The following is an 8,639-nucleotide window of genomic DNA, read 5'->3' as shown; positions in this document are numbered from 1 at the left end:
CGTTGAGAGCGGTTTATTCTGATGTCCTCAGAGTTTATGGTGACCCACTTTAGTGCAGCCCATCTGACACTGAATGGGACACAAGTATTAAGCACAAAGGACAGGAAGAGAACTGGAAGAAGTCGGAGGAACTGAAGGACGAATTCAAAAGAATAAACTGAACGCAATGTAATAAACAAGAAATAAAAGGCTTGTCAATATATTTTAATCATGCAAACTTAGACTGAACTGTAAAATGATGACAAGCTCCTTCATAAATTCAAATCTTTAAAAGGAATAGAGAAAGAAATTCTTTACTCACCCAATGTCGTGCAGTTACACTCTATAACAAGGTCCAAATAGGTAACATTAGTTAATGCATTAACTAAAAATTAGCGATACATTTGTTTCAGTATTAATTGTTAATGTTAATAAAAATACAACAGATAATTAATTATGTTAGTTTATGTTAGATTACAGTTGAGGTCAAAAGTTTACATACACCTTGCAGAATATGCAAAAATGTTAATCATTTTAACAAAATAAGAAAGATCATGAAAATTGCATGTTATTTTTTATTTAGTACTGTCCTGAATAAGCTATTTCACATAACAGATGTTTACAAAAAGTCTACAAGACAAAAAAAAGAAAAGAAAAAAAGATGCTGAATTTATAAAAAATTACCCAGTTCAAAAGTTTACATACCCTTGATTCTTAGTACTGTGTGTCGTTACCTGGATGTCATTGTTGGAATGCGTTCAAATATGCAGAAGATGCTGGAAAATCAAAGAAGTTCCAGGACCTGAATGATTTTTCTGAAGAACAGAGCTCACTGTTCAGGATAAACAAGCCTCTTATGAACATCTATCACAAAAAAACAAAACAAAAAAACCATGGATCACCAAGGTAACGACGCACAGTATTAAAGGGATAGTTCACACAAAAATGTCATCATTCTGTCATCATTTACTCACCCTCAGGTTGTTCCAAACCTGTATAATTGTCTTTGTTCTGATGAACACAAAGGAAGACATTTTAAAGAATTTGGGAAACTGAACAGTTCTGGGTCAGAATTATTATAATTTTTTTTTTCCTACTATGGAAGTCAATGGTGCCCCAAAGCTGCCTGGTTACAAAATTTCTTCAAAATATCTTCCTTTGTGTTCAGCAGAACAAAGAAATTTATACAGATTTGGAACAACTTGAGGGTGAGTAAATGATGATAGAATTTTCATTTTTGGGTGAACTATCCCTTTAATACTGTGCGTCGTTACCTGGGTGATCCATGTTTTTTTTTTTTTTTTGTGATGGATGTTCATAAGACGCTTGTTTATCCTGAACAGTGAGCTCTGTTCTTCAGAAAAAATCATTCAGGTCCTGGAACTTCTTTGATTTTCCAGCATCTTCTGCATATTTGAACCCATTCCAACAATGACATCCAGGTAACGACACACAGTACTAAGAATCAAGGGTATGTAAACTTTTGAACTGGGTCTTTTTTTTTTTTTTTTTTTTTTTTCATAAATTCAGCTATTTTTTAAAGTCTTGTGGACTTTATGTAAACATCTGTTATGTGAAATAGCTTATTAAGGACGGTACTAAATAAAAAATAACATGCAATTTTCATGATTCTTCTTATTTTGTTAAAATTATTAACATTTTTGCATATTCTGCAAGGGGTATGTAAAATTTGTCCTCAACTGTAGGTCCATTAAACAATATGAAGTTACAACTTTTAATTTTAATTATGTATAAGTACATGTTAAAGTCCCACTGGAGTCAATAATTCTTTAAAATTAATCTTTGATAATCACAACGACATATTTAAACGTGCATATTTGAGTTTCACAACGAGGTTTGCAACAGTGAGCAATGTAACCAATCACAGACAGGTTTGCTGATCTCTTGAACGCAGGGCCCGACCAGGGATGTTTAATTTAGTAAGAATCCACTCACTGCTAAAAGTTTTTTACTGCACGCTCGCAAACCCTCTCATTAAAAAAAGTGTAGATACGAAGTAAATAAGAGATCCATTGTGCTGTGTTGACAACTTTACTGATTATAACAGAACTTGAGATGGTTGTAAAGGGAGTGGTCTTTGCGCACTTTCTAGGATATAACCATTCATAATTTTAATAAAAGTCAACAGTTATTGATATGATTAGCCTTTGACTTGAATACTTTATCAAACAATGATATGTTTAACCTTTTGCTTGACTACGTTATCAAACAGCTAATAGTGTGTTGCTAATGTTACACAAACCATGTTCCTGTTTGCCATCTCAAAGTCTCACAGCTAATCAGCTTCCCTAGAAATAATAATAGGAAAAGCCCCGCCCCTAACATTGACTGGATTGGTTACGAGTTTTTGGTGTAGGAATTATGGAATATTTCAAACCACGTTTTTGAGACTGTCTTTGGTACACTGTAGTTTTAAGAAGAAAATACTCAGCAATGGTTTTGACTGATGAATTTGCACATGGTTTGTCTTAAAGCATAATAAAAACACCACATAGACATATAAACAATATTAAAAACTGTTTCACCACAGGGTATTATTAGTGTTAGTCTTAGTGTAGAACATAATGTGCAACACACCAACTTTGCATGATGAACAGATTGTCATTCCAAAGAAAATAATACAAGTGGAAAATATTTTCTCCCTTCAACCACACGATCTCTGTTCTCTGCGGTGTCTCCTCTAAGCAGGAACAATTGCAGCCATGTCGCAAACGGGTTAAGACATGCTTCTTTTGGGGTGTTAAATACTGGCACAAATACCAGTAAATTGACTAGCGCAAACATTAGTAAATCGCGTTGCGTGATTTATTTAAGTACTCTCCTCCCATAAATTTTGCGTCTGAAAGTGAAACTCCTACAAATGCATATGCAATAAGGTAAGCTGCAAAAACAACTCAGTCACGCTTTTTCAGAGCTAATTTTGTACAGTGTCTTAGTAAATCCGGACATTAGTTTTTAATGCCAAAAGAGGGTTTGCGCTGGCGCAATCTGTTAGTAAATCTGGCCCTAAATGTTATACATTAAATTATTAGCTTTAAGTGATGAAAATAAACTTTTTTGAATCAGAATTCAGTCAATTCTTATATCAGGATGGTGGATCATGATTCTGAACTCCTAATGGTTGTTGCCTTATTGCTGTGCATTAGCATGCACATTGTCACTTCGCCTATGGTTACTGTCACTCACTTTGCCTCAAATCGCCATCTCTCTCTGAAACTGAATGACTTCCGGTTACTTTGACGCCACAAATCACCCCTTTACTAGGTCAGGCAGCCTCTAGCTTCACAGGGCAGCCCACCCCCTGCTGCTTTCACCCTGTCTCAGTTCAGATGTCACCTTCCCTATAGTCCTTTAAAAGTAGGATAAACCGTTAGTTTCACACACTGTATATATACACACAGACATGCATGCAGACTAGAACCCAAAAGACTGAAAAATCAAAGAAACAGCCACAAACCGGTAGGATGAAGGGGGATCAAAGTGCAACATTGCTTTGCTCTTCTGGAAAGAGAGAGAAAAAGTGAAACAGCCTCCACTCCACAACAGCCAGAGAGAGAGAGAGAGAGAGATTGCATATGTTGATTCACATAAAATGACACACAAATGTAAATCACTGCAGTTATGATCAGTCAACAACAACATTGAGCAGTTACTGCTGTTGCTTTTTAAGAAGAAAGGCACAGACATATCTTATAGATGACAAATATGTCCTGAGATGTATTATTTATTTACTTATTTATCTATTTGTAATTTTAGTGTCTGCAGTGCTGCTCCCAAAGGCTGCTTTTTAAAAGAGTCATGACATGAGAAATCAAATTTGCCTTGATCTTTTGACCTATAAGAGATATCACACAGGCAAATATATTTACATATGCCTGCCTCCGGAGCAAGACATAGGAGAATAGTTTTACATCATTGCACCATAGGCCCTGCCCCCTGGCATTCAGTGGCATAACGGCTGACACTTGCTTACACCAGATACGAGCATTGTGCCACGTCAAAAGTAAATTGAACCCAAAATCACTAACGCTGTCTACACTGGATAAATATAAAATAAAACATCAGAGATTTTTTTTTGAAGAAGAATTTGACAACAGATCGATTTGTAAACGAATATAGGCTATATTTAGCAAAAAATGTTTATTAACATTAAAGTAAACCTTAAGGAACTTATATTAAATATACTTATATTAAAATAATGATAATAATAAAAAAATCCATCTCATGGCACCTTTAAACTATGCAGTTTTAGCTGAAATTACTTAAACAAAACCATAACCAATCGAGCACAATGGCTCGTTTCAGAAAGGAGGTCAAGTGAAAACTCTGAGTATGTTAACCCTAAATGAGGGAAACTTTGGGTTTTCCTTTCAAAATGGGAGGTATATTAAACCCGAGAAAGCAGCGTAAATGAAGCCCGTTTCTTATCCTCAGAGTTAGTTACCATGGTAACTGTCTTTCAGTCTCCTCCCTTTTTAATGTGAAAGCGATGTTTAAATACTTCATTCATTCATTCATTCATTCATTCATTCATTAACGCTGCAAAAATGTGTTTTTGTCTTATTTCAAGTACAAATATCTAAAAATTCTTAAATCAAGATGCATTTTCTATATAAAAGATATTTAGTCTAGGGGGGGGGGGGGGGGTCTTAATTAAGTGCATTTTACTTAAGCAAACTTATCTGCCAGTGGGGTAATAAAAATAATCTTAAATAAGAATTAAACCTGTATTGACTCGGAAATATGTAGACGTTTTTTTGTCGGGTGCTGTTGCCATGGTGAATCGTAATATCGGAGCTCCATTGATCATGGCTTTTCATAGTCGTGGTGCACACGGTTAAGTCATCCTACTCAGAGTTGATTGAACTAACTCAATTCAGCTGTTCTGAAAGCGTTTGAAACTCAAGAGTTTCCCATCTCAGAGTATGTAATTAAGTGCATTTTACTTAAGCAAACTTATCTGCCAGTGGGGTAATAAAAATAATCTTAATGCAAATGGAAAACAAGATTATTCGGAGTATCTATTACTAAGTGCAAATTTACACTAGCTCCACCCACCAATGTTACGCAAGGTTAAAAAAGACAGCTTCAGTGGTGTAGGCAGTGGTGCGTAAGGCGGGTAGAGCTAACTTGTGACGCAATTGACCCAGGTTCGAGTCTGACTTTCCTCATGCTCGCTCTTCTCCCTTTTCCCATCACATATTACATCTGTAAAAATGAAGAAAGTCGAAGTAAAGTGCCTAACAAGTTTTTAATAATGATAAAAGTATTTATAATTTTATTAAATATATTAATTTACACTCTGTTAATGTACAACAGTACTGAGGTGCAAATAGTATGTATCTACCAGTATAAATAGCATCTAATTACTATTTACACTTATTGCAAAGAAATTGCAATTTTCACTGTGTTAATTGCATCTACAGCTATTTGCACTTACTGTAAATAGCATCTATCGCTAAGAAAGTATGCTATTTCCACTTAGTGTAAATAGTCTGTATTCCTGTATATTTCTTACCTCACTGGCAGACAATTTGCAAAATAAGAAAAATGCACTTAAATTATTATTATTATTATTTAAGCTCTTTTTTGCCCATAGGATTCTATGAAAATGAATAGTAGTTCAATAACTTACTGTTCTGCCAGTTGTCACCGCTGATATTATAACAGTGATAAGAATTAAACCTGTATTGACTCGGAAATATGTAGACATTTTTTGTCGGGTGCTGTTGCCATGGTGAATCGTAATATCGGAGCTCCATTGATCATGGCTTTTCATAGTCGTGGTGCACACGGTTAAGTCATCCTACTCAGAGTTGATTGAACTAACTCAATTCAGCTGTTCTGAAAGCATTTGAAACTCAAGAGTTTCCCATCTCAGAGTATGTCAACAGTATGTCAGCATTTTTTTTGACCACAAAAAGTATTCTCGTTGCTTCATAAAATTAAGGTTGAACCACTGCAGTCACATGGACTATTTTAGCAATGTCTTTAGTGCCTTTCGGGATCTTGAAAGTGGTAATTATATTGCTGTCTCTGGAGGAGTCATATACCTCTTGGATTTCATCAAAAATATCTTCATTTGTGTTCCAAAGACAAACGAAGGTCTCACGGGTGTGGAACTACATGAGGGTGAGTAATTAATTACAGAATTTTCATTTTTGGGTGAACTAACCCTTTGATGTAATGACAGTGCTGTGTTCTTCTTCTTTTAAAGGTGCCCTAGAATTAAATATTGAATTTATATTGGCATAGTTGAATAACAAGAGTTCAGTACATGGAAAAGACATACACTGAGTTTCAAACTCCATTGTTTCCTCCTTCTTATATAAATCTCATTTGTTTAATAGACCTCTGAAGAACAGGCGAATCTCAACATAACACCGACTGTTACATAACAGTCGGGGTGTACGCCCCCAATATTTGCATATGCCAGCTCATGTTCAAGCATTAGACAAGGGCAGGACATCTGGATGTGCACAGCTGAATCATCAGACTAGGTAAGCAAGCAAGGACAATAGAGAAAAATGGCAGATGGAGCAATAATAACTGACATGATCCATGATATCATTATATATTGTATATTATATATTATATATTATATATATTGTATTTCTAAATGTTTCGTTAGCATGTTGCTAATGTACTGTTAAATGTGGTTAAAGTTACCATCGTTTATTACTGTATTCACGGAGACAAGAGCCGTCGCTATTTTCATTTTTAAACACTTGCAGTCTGTATAATTCATAAACACAACTTCATTCTTTATAAATCTCTCCAACAGTGTGTAATGTTAGCTTTAGCCACGCAGCATAGCCTCAAACTCATTCAGAACCAAATGTAAACATCCAAATAAATACAATACTCACATGATCCGATGTATGCATGCAGCATGCATGACGAACATCTTGTAAAGATCCATTTTGAGGGTTATATTAGCTGTGTGAACTGTGTTTATGCTGTTCAAGGCAAGCGTGAGCTCGGGGGGCGGGGGAGCACGAGAATGAAAGGGGCCGCAACCTATATATCGGTGCATAGTTAATGATGCCCCAAAATAGGCAGTTAAAAAAATGAATTAAAAAAAAATATATATATGGGGTATTTTGAGCTGAAACTTCACAGACACATTCAGGGGACACCTTAGACTTATATTACATCTTTTAAAAAGAAGTTCTAGGGCACCTTTAAGAAATGATCACTGAAAAGTTATTTGGGGAACCCAAAAATGGTTCTTATTTGGCATCACTGTGAAAACACCCCTTTTGGAACACTTTATTTTTAAGAGTGCATTAAGATATTTATATATTTGTAATAAATATAAATATATATAGGTATGTATATGTACATAGATGTCATTGATAAATAAATAAATGCTAGCTATCTGTGCTTCCCAAGCAACCGACTCTACACAGAGGTGTGCTGAGACATGCACAACACACACACACACACATACATACGCGAACACAGCAGGGTTTTCAGCTGTCTCTGGCCTCAAGAGTAAAAAAAAAAACAAAAAACCTTGTGCTGACACAGAATTGTGCAAACACATCAAAGGATACCACATTAAAACACTGTGGAAAAAAAAAAAAAATAAATAATAATAATAATAATAATAATAATAAGTTTTTCCTGAAATGAAAGGCAAGTGAGGAGAGCTAGAGGAAGAGAGAAGCAGATGGTGATAACACACTTAAACACACACCTCGCACACACGAACGGCTGTAGCCGACAGAGGCGGATCAGTCAGGCAGATCACAGAGGGATCGGTGGGTGCCTGGCTGACCCCACGGCCAAAGGCTGCATTGGAAATGTTGGTACGCTGCATCCAAGCACGCTCAGAAAAGCCTGCTGTCAGGATAAAGAGAGAGAGAGAGAGAGAGAGAGAGAGAGAGAGAGAGAGAGAGAGAGAGAGAGATGGCAGAGGAAGGCTGTCAGAAGGGAAGGCCTGGAGTCATGAATCACCCCAGACAGATGCACTCACTGTCCACAAACTGATCCCATCAACCCTTAGACAGAGCCAAAGAGGCAGAGGACGTGAGCTAGATCTGTGCGACTCATAAGCAAAAACTGCACAGGCCTCCAATATGTAAAAATGACTGACCTAATGCATTAGCATCAATGAATAGAACATTTGGCAAAAAATACTAAAAGTTGTCATGCTCTCACTAAATAATTCACAACACAAACAAGTCACACAACCTGAGTATCTGCATTATTCGATACAAATGAATTTGCACTAAAATATCTTAAAGTTTCTTTGTAGGAGCTTGGGTTTAGTGAAAAACCTTCTTTGCATCAAGAACCATTTTCTGTGTAGGGCAGGGCTTTTCAAACTCTTTCTGAATCAAGGACCCCTTTCATAACCCCAAACTACTTAACCTACAATCCCAAAGTGACATCTAACAACCAGATAAGTGATTGTTACCATGGAAACTGATATCATGGCAGTGACTTCCCCTTTTGTGGAACTTCTGGCATGACGTTGAAAAAATTATGAAAGGTCATCACTGTGAGTTATTGCAGAAATGACTCATTGGCCCAATCCGAATGGACGGGGGGCAAATTCAGTCATACATGTCACTTGACAGACGGCTGCAGTCTAACTGCTGATCTCTGCTCCCATTTCCACACATTGTTTT

At 36.3% G+C, this 8,639-nt stretch overlaps 1 long non-coding RNA gene across 1 annotated transcript; it reads right to left on the bottom strand.

Annotated features, from left to right (window-relative positions):
• Positions 1-1,640: 1,640 nt before the first annotated feature.
• Positions 1,641-8,188, bottom strand: LOC125254456. Its single transcript, XR_007181668.1, has 3 exons — positions 7,703-8,188; positions 3,458-3,501; positions 1,641-3,349 (listed from the first exon to the last, which is right to left on the bottom strand). It is a non-coding gene; the product is annotated as an uncharacterized LOC125254456 (long non-coding RNA).
• Positions 8,189-8,639: the final 451 nt, after the last annotated feature.

This window comes from Megalobrama amblycephala, linkage group LG19 (assembly GCF_018812025.1).
Source record: "Megalobrama amblycephala isolate DHTTF-2021 linkage group LG19, ASM1881202v1, whole genome shotgun sequence".
NCBI lineage: Eukaryota > Metazoa > Chordata > Actinopteri > Cypriniformes > Xenocyprididae > Megalobrama > Megalobrama amblycephala.
The sequence above is the reverse complement of the archived record's forward strand: the minus strand, read 5'-3'. Positions and strand labels throughout refer to the sequence as shown.